We start from the raw sequence: 24,892 nt of genomic DNA on the forward strand, positions 1-24,892 counted from the left end.
ATGGTTTGATAAGTTGCATATGTTATGTTATATATGGCTTCTCCATGAATTGTAAGTATCAGTAATGAATTCACGGTAATTTGTTTCCTATGCTTTTTATATGAGATTCTTCCCAGTTGACTTTTTTACAATTAAACTTCTGAGAATGACATGGATTATCTCAAAATAAGAAATAATAGCTCTCATATACTCTTTTTAAAATGTTATTTTAATAAAACACTCATTTTAATAAAATACTCATTGATTAAAAATTTTTTTTAAAAATTACAGTTGATTTACAACATTCTGTCAAATTCTGCTTCTCTCGCTCTCTTTTTTTTTTTTTTTTTTTTTTTTTTTTTTTTTTTTTTTGTCTTTTTGTCTTTTTAGGGCCTTATCTGCAACATATGGAGGTTCCCAGGCTAGGGGTCAAATAGCCACCAGCCTATGCCACAGCCACTCGAAATCTGAGCTGCATCTGCAACCTACATCACAGCTCACGGCAACACCAGATACTTAACCCACTTAGCGAGACCAGGGAAAGAACCTGCATCCTCATGGATACTAGTTGGGTTTGTTAACTACTGAGCTACGAAGGGAACCCCTCATTTACTTTTTCTTTTTTCTTTTTTTTTTGGTCTTTTGTCCTTTTAGGGCTGCACTCACGACATATGGAGGTGCCCAGGCTAGGGGTCTAATCGGAGCTGTTGCTGCCAGCCTTTCGCCAGAGTCACAGCAACACCAGATTCGAGCCTCATCTATGACCTACACCGCAGCTCATGGCAACGCGAGATCTTAACCCACTGAGTGAGGCCAGGAATCAAACCTGCAACCTCATGATTCCTAGTTGGATTCATTAACCACTGATCCACGATGGGAACTCCCCTCATTTACTCTTTATCCCATTTCTCCCAATGGCAACATTTTGCAAAACTATACTATATCATTACTGGGATATTGAGATGTTGACACTGACGCAGTCAATTTGGCTGAACTTTGCTCTGTGTGTGCGTGTTTGTGGTAAATTGTTCCATGGCCGTAAATTCTTCCAATCCAATATACATGCTCTTTAGCAATGTGACTTTGCTATACCCATACTCCAGAAGTAAAGTCTTTTTCCACCCTGTTGAATTTGGGTCAGACTTGTTTTGCTTTGATCAATAGAATATAGCAAGAGTTATGTTGTATGAGTCTTAGGATCATGGCCTCAAAAGACCTTGTACTTTTCACCTTCTCTCTTGATAATTTTTCCTTAGATTCCCCTCATTTGAAGAATACAGTCTAGTCTACTGGGGGATGGGAGACCAGGAGGAGCCAAATCAAGGGGACTAGCCAATAGCTAGGACAGGTTCCAGACATGTGAGTGAGTCTATCTTGGACTTTGCAGTCCAGCTGATGGCCTTGATAAATGCATGAGTAAGTCTAGGTGAAACTGGCCAAGGACCTACCCAGTCAAATCATTGTTCTTTATTTTTTGGCATGTTTGTTACATAGCAGAGGGTAACTGAGAGCGGCATATCACATTGAGAATCTTTAGGTATAAAGACTCTGATTTTGTTCTTGGATTATGATATCGTAATTAGCAGATGAGGATCAACTATGTGTCATTTGACTTTTTTTCCCTTAAGTACATTACCTATATATTGTCATATTTCTACTCGGTTACATATCAGGCAAATCTGATTTCTACCAGCCTTACTTTGTCTCTCTTTTATTAGCATGCAGCATTTTTAGTGGCATTTGACAAAGCAATTTAATAGTTTAATGTAGATAATAGACCCAAACCTGGTTTCTTAAGTTAATATTTATGTAGACTCAAATCTAGCCAAATAAATGTTTTAGTAGAAAAATCTACATTACATATTATATGCATTGAAGCCTAAAGTTCAGACTCAAGAATAAAGGCTCCTCGTGTTTTCTGAAAAATATTTGGCTCCTACTATTTTTATTTTTTAGTTGATCCTAATATTAATAGTCACGATAAATTTTTAGATGTAGTCTGAAAGGATACATCATTTCCAAAATCCCAAGAAAGTATCTGGACATGAAGCTATTTCTATGGATAGTAAAAATATGAATGAGTTTATATTTGCTGGCTCTTTACATTAGTTCTCTTTTAGGTACATTAAAGATTAATCATATAAACCAGTAAGTAGATATGTCTTTACATAGTGATTAAGCATAAAGAGAAGTTAAGATCTTTACATCAGTTTTTGGAGTTAGACTCCCAGGTTTAAAATCTAATTTTATTACTTGAAGACTGTAGGATTTTCAGCAGATTGCTTAATCTCCTCATGCCTCAATTCTTACATTTATAAAAAAGGGATGTTAATAATACCTATCTCAGGTTGTGGTGAAGATTGAGAAAATGCACAATCCCTATCACATAGTAATCACTCAAATGTTACTTAATAATACTACATCTCCTTTTACTCCTCCTCTGATTGCTTCCATCATTAGCCTTCTTTCTCTTTTTGGTTGACCACTCATATGAACTGTCTTATTCCTAGCTCCTTCTCATAGGACCCTGAATATTTAACAAAAAGCTAATTCTTTGCTGTCTGATTTAAGCTTTAGAATGTTACAGTTAGTAGATGTTTATGATGAGGTCAGCAATGTGTAGCATGGGAGAAACTCTATGGGTTCAACTGGATTTCCATGGTGTGTTCTCGTTGTCATAGTTACTTATCTTCCCTGGATAGCCCTACACATTCCCTGGGTGAGTAGACAAATCAAGATTTCTGAAAATTGCTGCCTTCTAGTTCCTTTGGGATCAGGTGAAGAATAGTTTCCTTACAACGGAGATGACCTCTCTCTCTCCTGGCTGTACTTACCTCTCCAAGACATATTGCAATCATGACCCAGTCATTCTACCGCAAGTGCAAGTCATGTTTCCATTTATTGAATCATTAGCTGGGTCTTTGACCCCCTCACATACATGGTGAGGTGGGATCACTCTGGGAATTGATGACAGCCCAGGCCATAACAAGATTTCTCATTCTTTCCTCTGATTCATTTTGGCTGCTAAATCCATCACAAGGTACATACATTCTGGGCCTTCTGGATGCAAATAAAGCTGCATGGGATGTATCAAGATTCAGAATTAAATGAAGGGTAAAGTGGTATGCTGATGTGACGGCAGCCGGACTAATTTGAATCTATTTGCCCTCCATCATTTCTGTGTCAGCATAGCCATACCAAAGTGGATTCTGTGAAGCTGATTGAATCACAGCCTCTAGAAGCTTAATAAGCTGGTAAAATGTAAATACTGACCTGGGGAATTTTGCATGGCTAATGAAGGCAGAGTTCAGTGTCCATGATTATTTTGCACAGCTTTACTGAAACAGCCAATAAATGTTTACAAATCCATTTGATCTACTCAGTTTGCCTGCTCATAATGTAGGTGGGGTGATTATATTTCAATAATAACTCAGCTCTTTCAGGGAGAATAGCACAAAGCAAACGAAGCGACAGAGGACAGGTCTGCTTTGAGTCTGGGTTTTAAAGATGGTTTAATGTACAAGTCTTCTGTTTGGTGATTACAGCATCATCTTTATGAACAAGGAGACTTTTGCCAATAAGTCTTGCAAATGGTTTTGGCTCTCGAAGGAAATGGAGAAGAGAAGGGAGGAAAAAGAATACAAATGCTTTGTGCTACGAATGCTGGATCTTTCCATCTGAAATCTGTAAATACGATATAGATTTTACTGACATTGAGTTAGATTTGGCAGATCCTTCATTCTATTGATCCTGAGGGTAATGATATTTATCATAGTGTAATCCTTTAGTAGAAGCAAAAATACTTTTGACTGAAGAGACATTCCAATTATTCATGTCCCTTTGTTATTGTGCTATTATCTTTGTTTGTTTTGTCTGTTTTGGTGAAGAGAGAAATAGACTGAGAAAAATGTGGAATTTGAAATGGTACAGGGTGAACACCCTAGGAAATGATAAATGCACATGTAATTTTTTAAACTTTGAATTAGAGTCAAAGTTCATTTCCAAACTAAAAACATAATTAGTTATAATGACAGCCTACTTTGTTTAGATCGCTTTAAATTTCTGAGCGTGTTGCTAAATGCACAGATTGTTTCTTTTCATCCCTTCTCTTATGTCAATCTTTGCTTAAAGCAAGAACCTCCATGATAGAACAGAAGAAATCTTTTAAAAAGCACTAATTAAGCATAATAAACACAATAGGGAGCTCAAAGACTTGAGGCACATTGTTTTTCTAGCCTCCAGGTATATTTAGGTATCTGAACATGCTTAACTCACATCTGGGATGCTAGGCAGTTTGGGTTTCCCCTTTCTTTCAGATGATAGCAGGGCTTTGATTAAGGCATTAGGAGAGGGGTGGAGTGACACCTGAACTCTGAGTCATCTCCAAGGAGTATTTTTCTAGGGCCAGACTGGTTCAGTCATCTACCTTCCCAAGTGTGGAAGGAGGGTTTGGCTCCCAGAACATAGAGAAATGCCAAGAATTTGATGGGTCTTTTGAATACTTAAGTAATCTGTCTATCTTAGATTAACTGAACCTGGTTGTTAGATTCAGATGACCCAGCAGACTAAGGTCTATGTCCCACCTAACAGTAACCCTAACCTAACTTTGATTATTTATGCTATTAATTTCATTCTTAAATTTTTATCTAGTTCAACTGATAATTGGAAGCTCATAAGATTCCAGCAAATCTATCTGGGAATTGAATGTATTGGCTAGAGCCTTGGGAGTCTGAGGGGAAGGAAAGTGGAGACAATGGAGATTTACTGACTCTGTGGAATTTTCCAACCTATAACTTTTAGAAGATGCTTCTATGGAGGTGGCCATCAGGCTGGGAAATAAGGCAGATCCTAATGTATGATGAATAGCGGGATGTGCTGTCTGGATCTCCTTTCAGGGAAAGGCCTGTTGGCTTAGGTCTGGGAGCACTCTCAGTAGACAGTCTGTGGGCCATGGTGGCCTGAGCAGTAGAGAGCCAACCTTCTCACCCCATGCCACCTTCTTGGTTGAATAACAGAGCTAGGCAGGGCTATGGAGACCTGGACATTTGGCTCAATACAGGACAGTTCTGAGGGCTTGTCTTAGCTTCAGACTTCCCTCTGGCATTGACCTGCTTTTTTCCCCTCCTCCCCAAAAAGTACTCTCTGTATTCAGAGTTCCATCTCAACGTCAGCTTCCCAGAGAGTCCAACCTGAGGTACCATGTGGACATTTGGGTCCAATTGAAAATGCAACTTTGGTTTAGTGAAGAAGAATGAAAGTGCTCTGATTTGCAAGGTAAAGAAGGCAGAGATTGAAGTTCTTTGCTCAGAGATCCTTTGTCACATTACCTATGTTAGGTCTAATTTTTAAAGTATTTTATCTTAGGCGAGTATTGTAGAATATTACTAAATATTCTTTATCAGTGAATCCACGGGAAAGTCTACCATTTAGGGAAATCCCACTTTTAGGGGATAGACTTAAGCTTGCAACCTGGTCACAAGGAAGAGATCAGAACAGCAGAAGGGAGCCAGGCATTAATAATAGGAGTGATGAAAGACAAGGTCTGCTGCATCCCCTGCCTAAACACCTGTTACATGATTGTCATTTGCTGTGAACCCCGTCATTGGAAAAGAAGCCCTTATAGTCGCCAGGAATAAAAGCATCTTTTCTGTTTTCACAGTCCTTACTCCTTTATTAAAGGAACATTGTTTGCAGGCTCATCTTTTCTTCGAGAACATAAGTTCTTTAAGGTCACTGTCTTAGTTTGGATTGCCCTGGAAGCCCAGTAGGAAAGATTTGAATGCAGATAGTTGTTTTTCCTCCCCTTCTTCCCCCTGGGGGGAGGTGCAGGGAACACTGAGAAGAAAGAAAAGTAGTAGCAGAAAAGGGAGGAAGCCAATATAATGTCTATTATTGAGTTATAGTTGGCTACTCACATGTCTCAGTCTTATGCTCCTCCAGTGTCAAGGGAGCTGAGTATTTATAACCCTTCTGTTACTCAGCGGTTGAGGGCTGCTGGTGGAGGGGACGGTGGTGGCTAGAGGCATGGGAAAGTGAAAGAGGCATAGGGAGATGTTTATTTTTTGGCATTTCTGGCTTGCTGTGCCCTGTAGAGTATCTTTCTAGAAGATTTTCTCAGGCTCAGAGGAGTACATACTAGTGAAATTCAGACTCTATGGCTATGGGGGATGAAGCTGACAATTGTTGTTGAGGCGTGAGTTACATTATTCATTCTTATATTTCCCCTGACATGCCCTGTGCCTGGTACACAGTATGTGGTCAGTTGTTGTTCTTTATATTTCTTAAACATGAGACCAGGCCTAGCTTTGTGGTCCTTGGGTCCTGGGGTCTGAGACTCCCAGCAGGCTGGGGAAAATGACTGTGCTGTGGCTCTGGTCATCTCTTGCTTCTGGAAGAGAGGCTGGAGAGGGCCAAGCATACTCAGACCCGGTTCTTAGAGATTAATGTAATACTTGGTTTCCCTGATAAGCTTTAAATTAAAGTTGGAAATTGCCTGGTGCAATTCACAAAGGTGCATACCCTAGAAGGGAGAAAAAAAAATTCTGATTACAGTTTTATTTGCTGACACTCCTTAACAATTTATGTTTGAGTGCTATTTTACTAATTAATGGCTGCTCTAGAAATGCCGTGTGTCAGCAATGAATCACTTACTTTCGTTGCTCTTCAATGGTATATGGATAATGAACAAGGACAAGTCATATAATGAAAGCTGAAAATAGCCCAGCCAGGGGACAGAGGCCTGTCAATGGGAAAAGATATTATATTTGCTTGGGTCCATACCAGGCTTTTAAAAGTTAAACTAGTTAAAGCATTAAGAGGGAACTTTATTGACATATGTAACCCAATAACCAAGGGACAGAGGACAAGTAGTGTTAGCTTCAGGGACATTCAGAATTGGGAAGTAAAACACCAGACAGATTCCCATTTGCCAGCTCACATCTCTGCCTCTGTTTCCCTCATTCACTCACACCAGCTTTTACAGGGATTTGGGGCCATGTCTGTTGGGTGGCTTTGGCCTCATAACTAACATCTCTGTGCCAGAAAGGAGAGGGCCCTTCTTCCTTACACAAGCTTGAAATACTTCAAGGCAAGATTAACAGGCCATGAGAATAGAGTGGCCAAGGCAGTGGACTTCAGTCTTAAGAGCCTTGTCAGCTGAAGGGAGTAGTGTCCTTGTGGGTGAACAAGACAAAAGATTGTAAACTATAAACAGCAGCACACAGAGATATGTGATTGAAAGTCCAGGTGAATAGTCTAGATCAAAACTACCATTGTAACTCAGAGAAGGGGAAGAGAATGGTTCAGGTAGTTGAGGTGGTGGGATTGAGCTGGAATCTGATTAATGGGCAGTTAGGATAGAAAAGGGCATTTTTCCCTAAGTGATGCTAAATGAATAGGGCATGGTTTAGGATTGAATGCAGGGCCCTGGGGAGACTTGTCTAGCAGGAGCAAAGCTGGTCTGGTTGGGAGAAGAAAATGTAGAAGGGAGAGAAGGACAGCTATGAATATCAGGCAGGAAAATCACAATAGAATACTGAGTGAGATAGCAATATGATAATCTTGGCAAATTCTTAAATAGCACTTACTCTGGGTCAGGGACTATATTAAGTGCTTTATATAATAAGTTATTTAGTCCTCACAAGAACCCTGTAAGTACAATTGTTTTCTTTTGGCAGAGGAGGAAACTGAGGCACAGGTCTTCTGTGATCAAGGTCTTATAGATACTGAGGGGTAGCCTCGCTCCAAAGCTTGGCATTTAAAGGCAATACACCTTTAGTGGAATTCCCGTTGTGGCGCAGTGGTTAATGAATCTGACTGGGAACCATGAGGTTGCGGGTTTGATCCCTGTCCTTGCTCAGTGGGTTGAGAATCTGGCGTTACTGTGAGGTGTGGTGTAGGTCGCAGACGTGGCTTGGATCCCATGTTGCTGTGGCTGTGGTGTAGACCGACAGCTACAGCTCCGATTAGACCCCTAGCCTGGGAACCTCCGTATGCCGCAGGAACAGCCCTAGGAAAGGCAAAAAAAGACTAAAAAAAAAAAAAATAAATAAAATAAAGGTAATACACCTTAACCTAAAGCTTAATAACACCTGATATTTGAATAGAGTTTGGCACACTGCAAAACACTTTTGTTTACGTGAATTCATTTGAGTTTCATAATAGTCCTGTGAATTCAGTAGAACAGGTGTTTATTTCTATCCTATTTTATTTTTGAGACCATTAAATCACATCTCTCACATTCCAACCACTCCCAAAATTTACAGGGCTGGATAGTGGTTGGACTCAGACCAGAGTTCAGAGCTTCTGAGTCTGATTGTATTTTTTTTTTTTTTGCCTCATTGCCTGAATGTTAGTGTATTGCTGGTGGATGACTTTGTCATGCAGGCTTGGGAAGGAACCAAAGGTGTACAAATGATTCAGGAGGCTGTTGTGGACATTGAAGGGAGGGGGGTAAGATTCTGAGTTGCAGTAATTCCGTGTACTTTCCAAATCAGAAAGAGGGCATTTTGTCATTTGATGAAATGCAGTGTTTATACCTCAATTAAAAAATTATGGGAAAAATTAAACTCATTGTCTTATTTCCTGAAAAAGCAAAACTAATCATATGCAGATTTTTACTAAGGAAAAATCATTTAAATATTGAGATTGCCTACTTAAATAATTAAGCATTGTAAACCTACATTTAAATTCCATAACTGTGAAAAATATGAAAAGTATTCTTGTTTTTAAAAAAATTTTATTATAGTTGATTTACAATGTTCTGTCAATTTATGCTGTACAGTATAAAGCAACCCAGTTATATGTATGTATACATTACTTTTCTCACATTATCCTCCATCGTGCTCCATCACAAGTGATTAGATATAGTTCCCTGTGTTATACAGCAGGATCTCATTGTTTACCCACTCTAAATGCAATAGTTTGCATCTACTAATCCCAAGCTCCCAGTCCATGCCACTCCCTCCCCTACTCCCTTGGCAACCATAAGTCTGTTCTCCATGTGCACGGGTTTCTTTCTTTTCTGTGGATAGGTTCATTTGTGCCATATATGAGATTCCAGATAGAAGTGATATCATATGGTATTTGTCTTTCTTTCTGACTTACTTCACTCAGTATGAGAATCTCTAATTCCATCCACTTTGTTGCAAATGGCATTATTTTGTTGTGTTTTGTGGCTGAGTAGTATTCCATTGCGTATATGTCATAATCCACATCATCTTAATCAATTCATCTGTTGATGGACATTTGAGTTGTTTCCATGTCTTGGCTATTGTGAATAGAGCTGAAATGAACATAGGGGTGCAAGTAATGTATTTTTCTCAATGAAAGTTTTGTCAGGATATATGCCCAAGAGTGGGATTGCTGGATCATATGGTAGTTCTATATTTAGTTTTCTGAAGTATCTCCATACTGTTTTCCACAGTGGTTGTACCAATTTACACTCCCACCAACAGTGTAGGAGGGTTCCCTTTTCTCCACATCTTCGTGAGAATTTGTTATTTGCAGACAAATGATGGCCATTCTGACTGATGTGAAGTGGTATCTCATTGTAGTTTTGATTTTCATTTCTCTAATAATTAGTGATGTTGAGCATTTTTTCTTGTGCCTGTTGGCCATCTGTATGTCTTCTTTGGAGAAATGTCTGTTAAGGTTTTCTGCCCATTTTTTAATTGGGTTGTTTGTTTTTTTTTACTGTTGAGTTGTATGAATTGTTTGTATATTTTAGAGATTAAGCCTTGTTTGTTGCCTCATTTACAACTATTTTTTCCCATTATGCAGGCTATTTTATGGTTTCCTTTGCTGTGCAAAAGCTTGTACGTTTGATTGGGACCCATTCATTTAAAAAAATAGTTTTTATTTCCGTTGTCTTGGGAGACTGCCCAAAGAAACATTTGTAGAGTTGATGTCAAAGAATATTTTGCCTGTGTTCTCTTCTAGGAGTTTGATGGTGTCTTGTCTTACATTTAAGTCTTTAAGCCATTTTGAGTTTATTTTTGTGCATGGTATGAGGGTATCTTCTGGTTTCATTGATTTACATGCAGCTATGTGTTTTTCCCAGCACCACTTGCTGAAGAAACTGTCTCCCCCCCCCCCACATTTTCTATTCCTCCCTCTGTTGAAGGTATATTGACCATAGGTGTCTGGGTTTATTTCTGGGTTCTCTATTCTGTTCCATTAGTCTGTATGTCTGTTTTTGTACCAGTACCATACTGTCTTGATTACTGTAGCTTTGTAATATTGTCTGAAGTCTGGGAGTTATTCCCCCTACTTGGTTTTTGTTACCAGGTTTGCTTTGGCTATTCTGGGTCTTTTATTGTTCTATATAAATTTTTTGATTGTTCTAGTTGTGTGAAAAATGTCGTGGTAATTTCATAAGGATTTCATTGAATCCATAGATTGCTTTGGGTAGTATAGCCATTTTAACAATATTAATTCTTCCAACGCAGGAACATGGACTATCTTTCCATTTCTTTGAATCCTCTTTAATTTCCTTGAATAATGTTTTATAGTTCTCAGCATATAAGCCTTTCATCTCTTTAGTCAGGTTTATTCCTAGGTATTTTGATTTTCAAGGGTATTATGTTTTATATTCCTTTCCTAATATTTCATTTTTAGTATACAGAAATGCAACTGATTTGTGAATGTTAATCTTGTGTACTGCTACTTTTCTGAATTCATTGATTAGATCAGGTAGTTTTTATGTGGACTCCTTAGGATTTTCTGTATATAGTATCATGTCATCTGCGTAGAGTGACAATTTTACCTCTTCCAATTTGGATACCTTTTATTTTTTTTGTTTGTCTCATTGCTGGACTTTCAGTACTATATTGTATAAAAGTGATGAGAGTGGGCATCCTTGTCTTGTTCTAGATTTTAGTGGGAAAGATTTCAGCTATTCTCCATTGTATTATATTGACTGTGGGTTTGTCATAAATGGCTTTTATTATGGTAAGAAATGTTCCTTCTATACCCACTTTGGTAAGAGTTTTTATCATGAATGGATGTTGGACTTTGTCAAATGCTTTTTCTGCATCTGTTGAGATGATTGTGTAGTTTTTGACTTTTCTTTTGTTAATGTGGTGTATGACATTGATTGATTTGCATATGTCGAACCATCCTTGTGAACTTGGGATGAATCTCACTTGGTCATGGTGTATGATCTTTTTTATGTGTTGCTGGATTCAGTTGGCTAAAATTTTGTTGAGAATTTTTGCGTCTATATTCATCAAAGATACTAGCCTTAATTTTCGTTTTTGGTAGTGTCTTTGTCTGGTTTTTGGTATTAGGTTGATGTTGGCTTCATAGAATGTATTTGGGACTATTCCTTTAACCTTTTGGAAAATTTTAAGAAGGATGGGCATAAGTTCTTATTTGTATGTTTGGTAGAATTCACCTGTGAAGCCATCTGGTCCTGGACTTTTGTTTGTAGGGAGTGTTTTTATGACATATTCAATTTCATTTCTGGTGATTGGTCTGTTCAGTTGATCTATTTCTTCTTTATGCAGTTTTGTTAGGTTGTATGTCTCAAGTTGTCCATTTCTTCTAGATTATCAAATTTGTTGGCATAGTAGTATTCTCTTACTTTTTTGGTATTTCTGTAGTATCCTTTGAGTTTTCTCCTTTTTCATTTATTATTTTGTTTGAGTTATTTCTCTCCTCTTCTTGGTGAGTCTGGCCAGAGTTTTGTCAATTTTGTTTACCCTTTCTAGTCTTGTTTTTAACTAAAGAAAAAAGATGATCTAAGAAGAAAAATGAGTAGCAAGAGGTGAGTCAAAAGGAAACATACGTGGAGAGAATAACATAGAGGAAATGACAGGAGGGAGGAAAAAAGAATAAATGAGGTTATATATGTGAAAAAATCTAGCACAGTCTAACACACACTCTCATTCACATACGCTTGCATACATATACACACACACACACACACACACACATATATATATATATATACATATATATATATATATGTATTCAGTGTATTTTTTTTCATCTTTTAGGGCCACACTCACAGCATATGGAAGTTCCCAGGCTAGGGCTTGAATTGGAGCTGCAGCTACAGGCCTGTGCCATAGCCACAGCAATGCCAGATCTGAGACTCATCTGTGATCTACACTATAGCTCATGGCAACACCTGATTCTTAACCCACTGAGCAAGGCCAGGGATAGAATCCACATCCTCACAGTTACTAGCTGGGTTCGTTACCCCTGAGCCTTGAAGGGAACCCTATTCAGTATATTTTTTGATTAATCTTGGCCTGCAAAGTTAAAAGTAAATGATTTTTATGGTGTTGATTCCTCAGAGATCTTGTTTGCATCTTTGAATATTTATGAATCCAACTCTTAATATTATAGACAGAAGGAGCCAATAGGGTAGACATCTCCACATTTTAAGCATTGATTATTCACTCTATTCACTCACTTACTCACTCATTAATTCCGCAAACATCTCCCATTTGCCACATACTAACATTGGTTGTCCTTGTGCTTATAAAATTATCAGTCTCAGAGAAAACTTGAAGGGTGTAGCCCTATACACAATACTTCCTGATCTGTTATGTCATCAACAACCCATAGGCTACCATCTTTTCCAAATGATGGATAAGGAATCTGAGATTCAGACCTAAAATTTGGGACTTGAACTTCTAAAGATCTGATGAGAGAAATATACTCTGATTTTGTATAGAATCAAGCCAGTAGCTGGAATGGAGCTCTTGTCTGCATATTCTCTACTCACGTGCCAAGGTTTGCCTAAAAGGATAGTAATGTCATATCCATTGTAATTCATTCTGTCATGGCCCAAGGCACCCATGAACTGGGTTGCTTTTTAGCCAGAAAAAAATGCTGACTTAAGCAAGAGCAACAGTAAATTTCGATATCATCCTTCAAAAATATGATGGTCTAACTTTATCCTATTCTTACAAATTTTCTTTTACATGATTTTTAGTTTTTTTTTTTTTGGTCTCCAATTATCTCAAGACTGTGCCTTGTTGATAGAACTCTGTCTGATATTATACAAGTCTTTGGTACAAATGGAGTTTATTTTCTACATAATTTTGAGGCGCAAAATGCTACAATAACCTAAGAACATGTCAAAATACCTGGGAGCACAGGATATGAGAGGAGCCTCTAGTTTGTAGTTGTGACTCTGTGTCTCCACCCCTGGATCATTTTGCTGGTTTGATGTAGGAATATTAGATGAACTTACTTTTTCTGAGCCCTTCCGAGTTTCCAGTGGAACTATGCCGTTTCCTAACTTCAGTGGAAAGCCCTACATTGGCGCAGCCTGGAGCTAATCCTAAAGGTTCCTGTGACATTTGAAGATGCAGAATTTTCAACCTTCAAAGATACTGTGATTCTTGAATATCTAATTGAACTGCTGGAAACTACAGAGAGACTGTAGGACTGAGGAGTATTGATGGCTTTGATCATTTGCTGAGAATGTTAAATGAACTTGTTATGGTGCTTCTTTAGACATTTTTTTGGGAAACGTATCATTTAACGAATTGATTTAGGTAAACTTATTGAAGAATGCTACACTTTTCATTTGCTGAATTAAAGGATTGTTATACTTGCTTTCTTGGAACCAAATACTTTGATAGTCCAACTTATACCATGACCTTTTGCTCTGCCTACCCCCTCAGGTGGTTTCTCAAGAGTTTGAGTATGAAGAACTGCCTATACTTCAAATGACAAAATTACAGCTTCCTGGTAAAATGCCAGAGACAGTCCAGTGATGGCACACAGCACTGATACTCAATCAAATGAACTCTGGGAAGTAGTCTAGCCACATCCCAGTAGGTAAGAAAAACAAGCATGATTTCATTCAAGGAAACAAGAATCATTAACAGTGGAACTGATGACTTAAGGTTGTAAAATTACTTTTTATCTGAAGAACTGGATTTGTAAGAGCAAATAAGTTAAGGAGCTGATAGGCTGAATTTTCTTTTGTTTTCCAATCAGAAGAGCAGCCCTTATCCCTCATCCATAATAGAAGAGAGAGGAAAGAAGATATGAATGATTTTCGGGTTTCACAAATGTTGGCAGAATAGTCAAAATATAATGTGATGGGTCTTATGAACTCCAAGAACCAAGACATACATATATATATTTTTTTTCAGGCTAATATCATCCTATTTGCAAAATGGACAGACACTGCTTATTTTTGCAAGTAGTCAACTGAGCTAATGTGAGTGCCAGCTTCTTTGATGTTTCAGTTTTAAGAAAGTTGCATTAATGGAAAGCAATTATGGTAATTTGAATTAGGAATGGAATTATGGTAATTGAAAACTTCTGCAGTGACAGGTATTTGTGAGACCCCTGTGTTCTGGTGCAGTTCAGAACTGCTATTAAGCCCATGGTAATTAGCATTTCCCCCCTGAAATGGCTGAAAGAATAGGGGAACATAAAACAAAATTTGACAGTGTGAGGAGGGAACTGGCAACAACATCAGAACCTACAGTCAACACAAAGAAACACAAACACACTGATGGTCCTGGGCTTTTTAGAAATAGAGAAGCAGAAGAAAAGCCCAGCTTTGTTTGGGGCACTGGGGAGGCTAAGCATTTATATTGCAGGTCTGCAGTATAGGGTCGTTTGCAACAGAAAATGGAGCATAGGCAGCCATTCTTGTTTTCTGGCTTTGTTTCCAAATCAAATTGTTGCAGACCTTGACATAGGCCCCTGTAATCCAGAAGATTAGAAAGCTATGACGAATGACCTGAATCACTCCATGATGTTCATGCAGCCAATCAACCAATGTTTATCAGTTGCCTACTATGTGCCAGCTATGTGCCGGGTGCTAAAGATGTAAATAAGACAAGATTCCTGCCCTCACAGAGATTTTCCAGTAATTTGTAAAAAAAAAATTGAGTCTATTTGCTTTCACCTTTAAGGCAGGGAAGCATTCTGTTAGATCCAGAGCTATGCTCCTGGCTTCCTTCATCTTAGAAGGATTAAAAATATTGTTTTAGTTCTTAATCCCTTAGACTTTGTTTCTATTCTTATGATTTCTCTTCAAGTCTCTAAGGATAGCAAAATAAGAGGATCTATGAATTAGTATATGCTTGGCTGCAAAGAAGAGAATACCAGACTGATAGTATGTATATCTAGTTTACTAATCTCACATAGTACGTGGGAAACTTCTAGAGTTAGTGTAGTAGGTCAATGGTATCACCAACTTCTGCTTTTCCTGATCCACTTTTGTCTCTTCATTGATGATTTCTCCCTAACAGTAACACAATAGCTAACAAAGCTCTAAGCTAACATTTTTACATGGTAATGTTCTGAGAAAGAAGAAAGGGAACAAGAACAAAAAATACTTTTCTCTTTAAGGGGAGAAATCACTTCCAGGGGAAATTTTTTTCCCTCTCCAAACCACTAGGCGATTGCCACTTAGGTCTCATTGGCCAAAACTGGGTTGCATGTCTACTCTTAAAACTTGAATTGGCAAATAGGAATAGTATTGGCATGACAGTTTAGACAGACAGTTAATCCTTGTGCTTGGCTGGGTACATCTCCGTCTACCAAACTCCAGGTCTAGTCGGCAAGGAGGAGGAAACAAATCTCTGGTTGCACAGGCATCTCTGTGGAAACAGAGATGATGGAAAAGCCTGCAGATACTTTTCCTGTACATCTCTTTTTTTCCCCTCTGGGTCAAATGGTCTCTCAAATCTTTCTGTAGAAGTGCAATTGCTTCTGGGAATAGCACCACACCAAGTCCCTAATACCTCTGTCTGTTAGATAAACTTCAAAGAGAGAGTGGGATACCAGCAATTATGGGTATCTACAAATTTAAGGTGGAAATTACATAGAAATTTAAGATTGGGAATGCTGAGGATACATTTTCCCTTTGTAATAATTTTACCAACCTTCTCTTTAGAACTTGATGGCCTTGTTAAAAAAAAAAAAGTCATTCTATTGAACATCTGTAGAACACCATATCCTATGGGCATTTAATGCCTATAATAATCAGATGAGGTAAGACTGTCTTTATGAGTAAGGAAGATAGGTACGGAGAGATGAATAAGCTTGGGGGATTCAAACCCACCCAGGCCTGAACCAAAGTCCCCTTTTTATCCCTCACACCACATTTCCTCTCAAAGCCCAGGAGAGAGGTAAAGTCATTTGAATCTGAGGATGTGATTCACTAGGGTTTTTGGTCTGTTGTGAATTTCCTTGTTATTCAATGCTAATTTCTGCATAACATACCTCTCTGGACCAGCATGATTACAAACACTTTGGGAGAAAAATTTGAAACGTCACCTCTTAAATATCTGAGACTAAATACCACGAGATTCTTGTGGTAAGACACAGGCAGTTACTATTCTGACTCTAGGCAATGTCATTATTGCTGTCCCAACAGTGATTTATCTCATGTGAACCATGGGTAGGAGCGTTTACATTGAGTAGAGCTGTTTCAATAAAGAAAAAGGGAAGAAAGAGTGACCTATACATCCAGTAGAAATGGTTGTTTTGTGCTACTGTTTTAATGGGAGGAAATGATGGAAAATTGGGTGAAATCCCAGTTTACTCAAATGAGAAACTATGTCCTATTACATCAGCAAATACAAGTTTGTCTCTTTTCCCATCATTCCCAAGCAATCTCTGTTTATGGAATGCTTCATATAGACTTCAGTTCAGCAGAGGGTAATTGACCAAGTCCACTTCACCACAGTCCATGCTTGTCATTACCAGCAATCCCACGTTTCCTGCAAGAAATCTGAGGCGCAGTTCAGTTATGGGAGTCCCTCCTCAAAAGGACAAATGTTTTCTTGCTGCTGAACATTAGCCCATATTACAGATGTGATTGAAACTGTAGTGGCTCTCAGCATCTCAGAGAGCCCAAGAATGGGGTCTTTGATGACCTGATTTCTGCATCCTGATGACTTAATGCCAGATAGATGAGTTTGCATGTGTTCGACAGCCCCTGTCAGTAAAAGGGCCATTTGCCAAAGAAGAAGCTATCCCTGTCTTAACTATTTCTGCTCAAACTGTTTAACAAGCAAACATACAAAACAGAAAAACCTTCTCTCAGTTTTTCAGGAAGGCCACTTGTTTTTCTTGAGTGCTTATAAGTAGAAAGCAGGATGAAACTTCACTGCACTGAGAAGAAAAATCTCATTTGGGAGTGTGAAAGAACAATTTGGAAATTATCTCCATAGTTCTAAGGTCTAGGAAAGAGAAATGACAATATTTTATTATAAAGCACTTTTAATTGAAGTAATTAGGAACAAGAATGCTAGAACTGGCTGAAAGATAGTCAGAAGGGAAATGGATTTCTGGTCAAGTTTGCTGAGCTTGGAGGCTTCCTGATGAACTTTTGTAATAATAATTAACACAATACTTCTGAGGCATTTTTTTTTAGCCTTACCAAAAATTATTTTTCTCTGCCTTGTTCTTCTTTCAGATGAAATAATAATGTTTAGCACTTAGCTGGCATCTTTCATTCCAATGGGTCCCCTGGTTCTTAAACAATTTTTCTATTTCTACATGTGTGAATATGTGTCTACCCAGAGTCATTTCAGCAATTGCCAAAAATTTCAGCAATCCCACTGGGTAGCATGTTGCAGCTGTTCAGTATTATCCAGTAAAGCTACATAGTGTTTGAGGGGAATAAAGTGGGGGAAAAAAAGAAAAGAAAAAAATCCCAAAGTGAAAATCCAGTGTTGGGAGTTCTAGTTGTGGCTCAGCGGTAATGAACTAGTATCCATGAGGATGCAGGTTCGATCCCTGGCTCTGCTCAGTGGGTTAAGGATCTGCTGTTGCTGTGAGCTGTGGTGTAGGTCACAGGTGCAGCTCTTATCCAGTGTGGCTGTGGCTGTGGTGTAGGCTGGTAATTGCAGCCCTAGTTCAACCCCTATCCTGGGAACTTCCATATGCCAAAGTTGTGGCCCTCAAAAAACAAAACAAAAACCAAAAAACAAAACCCCAAAATAAAACTCCCCCAAAAAAACCTAATGCTAGTACTCTAGGAAGTACCTGCAAGGCAGAAATGTGTATATACACAAAATGATTTGCTCAGAATATATTATTCCTATTTCTAATATATGAACCATGAGCTAGCTGGGTACCAGGAGGGGACTCTGAAGTCGGTTTTAAAGTTCCTTTGAAATATGGTGCTGTCAGCAGGAGGATTTCTCAATGCTGGACTGGGGCAGCCATTCAGCACTAACACAAAGCAATGGCTGCCACTTCATTGATTTAGCAATATACTTCCTGTAGCATGCTGTGTTTTCCTTGGAGGTCTCACTCAAGGACTGGCTATTTCCGCTATTTAGGTTTTAGGAGCTGATAAGTAACTGTGATTAGCTATTCAGATTTTGTCTGAAAAGAAATAAAATCATTTAATTACTTTAAAAAGACATGTACATCCACAGCACTGGTGTACTTGGAATTTGAAAAGTGATGACTGATTTTCCCCAGTAAACAGAGCAATGCCTGACACATAGTAGGCACCATCTATTAAAGGAATGAATACAAGCTTTGAATTCCTGATGATAACAGCTCTCATATTTATGTGGTGTTAAGTACTTTTCACTGCACTTTCACAGATAACTTTTTTTTTTTATCTCAATGATATTATACTGGACTTAATTTGATATTGTAAGTGTCAGAAGAATTTAATGTTAAGAAATTCATCATATTGAGATCACTGCCATTTCTCTTTGGCAAGTCATTACTGACACTCCTAGATGGATTAAACATTGAAAGTCAGCCCTGCTCACACCCCATTTTATGGGAAATTGCCTGGTTCAGAGACTCTCTTACCTGTGAAGTCTTGTCTTAAATGATTTAATCCTTTTCCATCTTGTGGCCTCTCAAATTAACTTCCTGGGCTTGCATGGAGCTCAGGAAGGGGTATAACACCTAAGGGAAAGCCGTTGCAGAGTCTGCCAGTGATGTTTGACCTGTGTCTCTGTTTCCAAAGAAGAGCTGAATTAGGTGATTCTCTCTTAAGAACTGGAAACTAGAAACATGGGGAAAATTTTACAGCTACTAGGGAAGCTGAAAATGGAATGAAGGCATGAGTTAAGAGTTGGCTGGAGCAAACCAAAGCCGTGGATGACTTTGACACAGTCAAGCGAGATAGCTGCTGGGTGGGCATGCTAAGGGAACAAATATACGGAGAATCTGAGATATAACCTTTCTTGAGGGTCCCTAAGAGATGGAGAGTCATTGCGACAACCTTTTCTTCTATCTGTGTGTATCTTTCACATGCACCCTTTTATTTCATGATGTGACTTAAGTGTGTTCTTTGTCTTTACAATGAAAAGAGATGTTGGCATGATAGATATTTGCTGATGAAAATAGAGTAACCCGTAGGAAAGGTGATGATGGTTTTGAACTTCTCTTCCTGGGTGGGATGTTATAGCAATTGACATCATAGCTTTGGGAGGAATAAATTAGCAACTGCCTTGAAAATGGCATCATCGACTTTCTATGGGGTGTGAATCCTCTTTTTTTTATCCATTTGTGTGCTTAGGTGCTGCTCAGCATAGGTTTGACAGTATGTTCCTTGCCCTCTGGGAGCTTATATTCTAAGTTAGATGGTTATTTAAGATCTTAGCTCAGGATTTTTTGACTAGAATCTTTTATCAGCTCTTCCAGTCTCTGTGTGGTTGATTTTTGAGATCAGGTGTGACTGCAGGTCTTGTAAATTCAGGGAAATTAGGGGCCAAGAGAGATGTCTTTCTGCTTCTCTGAGAAGCTTTGTTTTATGCCATGGGCTCATGGAACTATCATTTTGGAAGATAAAGCAAAAAAGAAGAGTCTGCTGGGGAGCTAACTCAGTCAGCCAGTCTCATCTTCCCTTTCCCAGAATGGCCTCTACTGACTCCATAACCTTAAAATTACTGGGGCAAGGAACCAAGAAAGTTGTCAGAGTTGCAGGTAGCTTAATGTCATTCAATCATGTCTGCAAAATGTGGGAACTAGTCTTGGTCTGACTCAGAGGAGTGATACAGTTCAAATGGCAGAATACATTTATGAAAATTTACTTACTGAGCTCCCAACTATGGACATACCAGGTTGTCCTAATGTGACAGAACTCTTTCTCCTTTCTGCTCCCTCTGTGTGCCTGTATGTTGCTATACTTGAAGACTTCATTGCTCTTTCCTTGGGCACCTACTCTTCCTGGGTGGCTTATCATTTATGTTCATGGAGGATGTCTATACTTATTAACTCCAAAATGTTCACCTCAAAGTTACTTTTTTTTCACTGCTTTACTGAAGTCTCAAACTCCCTGTCAAGGCTTTCTCTCTAAATATTTCATAGACACCTCAAGAGCCTGCCAAAATATGTGCAGTGGCTTGGAGTTGAGAGGGAAGATGGCTTGTTAATCCAATCTAGGGATCCACAAGAATACTGCAATAGCAGGATGGGAAGAGAGTAAAGAATTGTAAGGAGCACTATTTACAATAGCCAAGACAAGGAGCACTATTTACAATAGCCAAGACAAGGAAGAAACCTAAGTGTCTATCAACAGATGAATGGAGAAAGAAGATGTTGTACATGGAATATTACTCAACCATAAAAAATGATGAAGTGATGCCCTTTCCAGCAACATGGTTTGACCTGGAAAGATTACCATATTACGTGAACTAAATCAGACAGAAAAACAAAATCATATGGTATCACTTACATGTGAAATCTGAAATATGATACAATGAAGGTATTTATAAAGGAGAAACAGATTCACAGATATAGAAAACAAACTTATGGTTACCAAAGGGAAAAGGGGATGGGGAAGGGAAAAATTAGGAGTTTGGTATTAGGTGTAGTATATCCTAAAAGACATAAACGACATGGTCTTACTTTATAACACAGGGAACTATATTCAATATCCTGTGATAAACCATAATGGAAAAGATAAAGATATATAAGTGTACCAGAAACTAACACATTGTAAATCAACTATACTTCAATAAAAACAAACAGAAAAAATTGGAAAAGAAAAAAGCAACCAAGGAGCAAGGGAGCTCAGAACTTTTTTTTTTCTTTTTTTACATTTATTTTTTTTACTGTTATTTCCCCAACACAATTATTTTTTTCTACTGTACAGCATGGTGACCCAGTTACACATACATGTATACATTCCTTTTTCTCCAATTATCATGCTCCATCATAAGTGACTAGACATAGTTCTTCAGTGCTACACAGCAGGATCTCATTGATACTCCATTGTGGTGACTTGTTCCTTGTCAACCTAATGAAGTCTAACTAGTTCCCCAGAATTATATTCTCCTGATATAGTTCTGGCAGTTTTAGGGTTAACCACAAGAGCAATGTGACTGTGACTGAGATTTGGAAGGTGGATGTGCAGCAGTAGCCACTTGTCAGGGCGTAGAGCCGGATGCTGTGACTTGATCAGCTTACTTGGTTGGCTACCTGATTGGCCTGGGGCAGCAGCAGGTCAGCTCTGTGCTTCCTCCCTCCTTCCCCTCCCCCACCCTCCTTCAGATTCTCTTAACTCCTGTCCCAGGCTCTGTGGTGAAGAGTGCCTGTTATCCTCCATGTCTTTCATAGCATCTGGGATGGTGATGATGAGAGAAATGAGGGTTCCAGATTGTTCTTGTAAGTTTCATTTTGTTCTCACAGCTTCCAGCATGTTTTCGATCTCCCCCACTTCACACCCATGTTTCCTTCTGCACTACCCACCCTCCTAGTCGACTTCAGACCCAACACCAGAGGAAGACGCAGCAGCTCACAGAATTGCTTAGGTTTTGATCTCTATAATCAGTTCCTTATTCTGTACCATTCATCGTGGCTCTGCTTTTCTGATTAAACCCTGATACAGCTTCTTATTAAATCAGTGCTCATCCGTTGATTTAATTTATTCATTGATTAGTTATGACATTAAATTTTTGCACCACAGAGGAATTTTATACAGGGATAAACAGACTGGCCAGTTTTAGCAAGCCTGTAGCAGTAATTTCTTTGATGAAAAAATTTCCATATTTTAAGAAATGTTTTCTTGTAGTGGAACATCATGTTTAAGAAAGTGACTATGTGAAAAAGAATTTTCAGGGAGTTCTTTTTCTATAATGACCATGTTGATATTTTAGTTGCTTTATTAAAGATGGGGATTTTTCACTGTTAACCAAACTGAAAACACCTAGTTGGTGGATCATGTGGTGACATTTGAAAGGAAGTCAGTTCTTTGGATAGCTGAGAGCTCCATGTAAATAAGACTTTAGAAGTTCTGATATCACTATCTAATCCCAAAATAGGTCTTTTATTGAAAGTGGAAATTTCTGACCCTAAATATATCTTTATCCTTTTGTTCACAAGGAATTTCCAACCTAAGTATTGTTTATTATATATTTAAATATTTTTCTAAACAACCTTTTAAAATATGACTGCCCAATATTTCTTACCTTGAAATCCTGTTCTGGATTATTCTTCTAAAAGAGGAAATTATTCAGTCCTAATGCCTGGCTGCCACTGTTATGCTGGTAGACAACCCAATATTTATGTATCTGAGGTTTTAAACATGACTTATTTATTTATTTATTTAAAATTTTTTTTTTTTTTGTTTTTGTCTTTTTAGGGCCATGCCTGCATCATAAGGAGGTTCCCAGGCTAGGGGTCAAATCGGAGCTGTAGCTGCCAGCCTTCATCACAGCCACAGCAACACCAGGTGCCAGCCATGTCTGTGACTTATACCACAGCTCACTGCAATGCTGGATCCTTAACCCACTGAGCCAGGCCAGGAATCGAACCCACATCCTCATGGATACTAGTTGGGTTTGTTAAACACTGAACCATGACAGGAACTCCATTTTTAAAAATTAAGTTTAATATATAGTATATGATTCTATTTACTTCAAACCTAATGGAAACAAGTTATAATAGGGCTGCATACACCAGCATGATTTGGATATAATATGTTGGGCAATGGGAAGCCACTGAAATTTCTTTTCCTCTCAAGATGTATTGAGATATAATTGACATATAACATTGTGTAAGTTTAATGTGTACAATGTGTTGATTTGATACATGCATATGTTGCAAAACGATGACCACAATAAGGTTATTTAACGTACCCATCACCTCACATAATTACCTTTTTAAATTATGGTGAGAACATTTTAAGATCTATACACTTATCAACACTGTAGGTTCTTGAGCAGGAAAACGAAAGCAGTATTGCTCGATGATTAATCCCATGGAAACATGAAAGATAGGTTAGAAATGATGCTTGAGTACAAGAGTAATTAAATAGATTAAAAAAAACTTTTTTTCCTATTGCAAAAGTAATAATACTTTTATTAGAGGAAATTTAAAAGCTCAAATATTGGAGTTCCCCTCGTGGCACAGCAGAAACAAATCTGACTAGGAACCATGAGTTATGGGTTTGATCCCTGGCCTTGCTCAGTGGGTTAAAGATCCAGCATTGCCATGAGCTGTGGTGTAGGTTGCAAATGCGACTCGGATCCGGCATGGTTGTGGCTGTGGCAGAGGCTGGCAGCCCTGACTCCAGTTAGACCCCTAGCCTGGGAACCTCCATATGCCATGGGTACAGCCCTAAAAAGGGGAAGCTCATAAATAAAAACAAGGAAATAAAGCACCAAAAATCATCATTTTTGAAGCCCAATGTTAGTATCTTGGCATATTCTTTTTCTAATTTTTTCCTATTTATGGTTACATAGTTGTAATCATAATGTGCATATGATCTTTATCCTGATTTTTTTTCATTTAACATTGTTGAATATCCTTAAAATTATCAGAGTCATACTGAAAGTTTTGATAATATTTAAATTTCATTAATACCATTTGAGCATTTTTTTTTTTACCTTTTTTACATGTTTATCAGGGTAGAATTTCTTACAGTAAATTTCTCATCCATAAAGTAGGCAATTTGGTGAGATATGACAGATACATGCACACATGAAACTACCATCCCTATCAAAATAGGGAACATTTCCATCCCTCAACAAAGGTTTTTATCACGCCCCATTACAATGATCCCTCCCCAGGCGAATACTGGTCTATTTTTTTACCATTGTGTGCATTTTCTACACTTTTAAATGAAAGGAATCCTCAGGATATACCATTGTTCTGTCTGGCTTATGTCATTCAGCCTAATGCATTTGAAACTCATCAGTGTTGTTAACATGTACCAATAGTTTGTTCTTTTTTTTTTTTTTATCACTGAGTGAAATGCTGTTGTATAGCATGTGATTTTTTTTCCCCATAAAATGTGCAGAGAACAAAAAAACCACACTGAAATTCATATGCTAGCCACTTCCTATACACATTTGATTCATAGTGCCAGTGAATTAAATTTGCCTCTCAACACAATTATATATTTTTCATAGGTCATAGAATTTGAGGTCACTTACAAATAATCAAAGTCCTTAACATTAAATTCATCCACTCATCTGTTCATTCATTTAAGATATCTAAATTCATTAGGTACTTCTAGGTACTTGAGCTACATCAACAAACCAAAGAACTTTTCCTTGTTGAGATCATATTGTATGAGAAAAGATGAGATTATATTTATAATAATTGGTAAATATAAAAATAATAGAGATTGTTAGAAGTTGATAAGTTTTACATGAAAAGAAAAAAATAGAGCTGAGATTACTGGCACCAGGGAGTACCAGGAGAGTGTTCGGGGATAGAAGTAGGTTGTAAGATTAGAGTGATCAGAGTAAGGCTTAGTGAGGTCTGAGATCTATTTATATAAGATTTTTTAAAAAACTCAATGAATTTTATTACATTTATAGTTTACAATGATCATCACAACCCAGTTTGATAGCATTTCCATCCCAAACCCTCAGCGCATCCTCCCCATCCCTGAACCTGTCTCCTTTGAAAACTGTAAGTTTTTCTTTTTTCTTTTTTTAGGGCCGCACCAGCAGCATATGAAACTTCCCAGGCCAGGAGTAGAATTGGAGCTGTAGCC

General features: G+C 38.1%; 1 protein-coding gene across 3 annotated transcripts in view; it reads left to right on the forward strand.

Moving 5' to 3' along the window:
* The window catches only part of TRHDE (thyrotropin releasing hormone degrading enzyme), a 583,967-nt gene that overhangs the window by 21,949 nt on the left and 537,126 nt on the right, over positions 1 to 24,892 (forward strand). Inside the window, exon 1 of one of the 3 annotated variants that reach the window (XM_084956345.1) lies at positions 1,236 to 1,338. The exons of 1 other annotated variant lie outside the window; for it this stretch is intronic. The gene's annotated coding sequence lies outside the window, so the exon portion shown is untranslated. Of the gene's footprint in view, positions 1 to 1,235; positions 1,339 to 13,622; positions 13,780 to 24,892 lie in introns of those variants that run through there. One more of the 3 variants, XM_084956347.1, reaches the window with a different exon arrangement.

The sequence above is a fragment of the Sus scrofa genome, chromosome 5 (assembly GCF_054392235.1).
Source record: "Sus scrofa isolate SSC_HxYL_T2T_F1_AM1 chromosome 5, Sscrofa_HxYL_maternal_Yorkshire_Landrace_v2.0, whole genome shotgun sequence".
In the NCBI taxonomy this organism is placed as follows: domain Eukaryota; kingdom Metazoa; phylum Chordata; class Mammalia; order Artiodactyla; family Suidae; genus Sus; species Sus scrofa.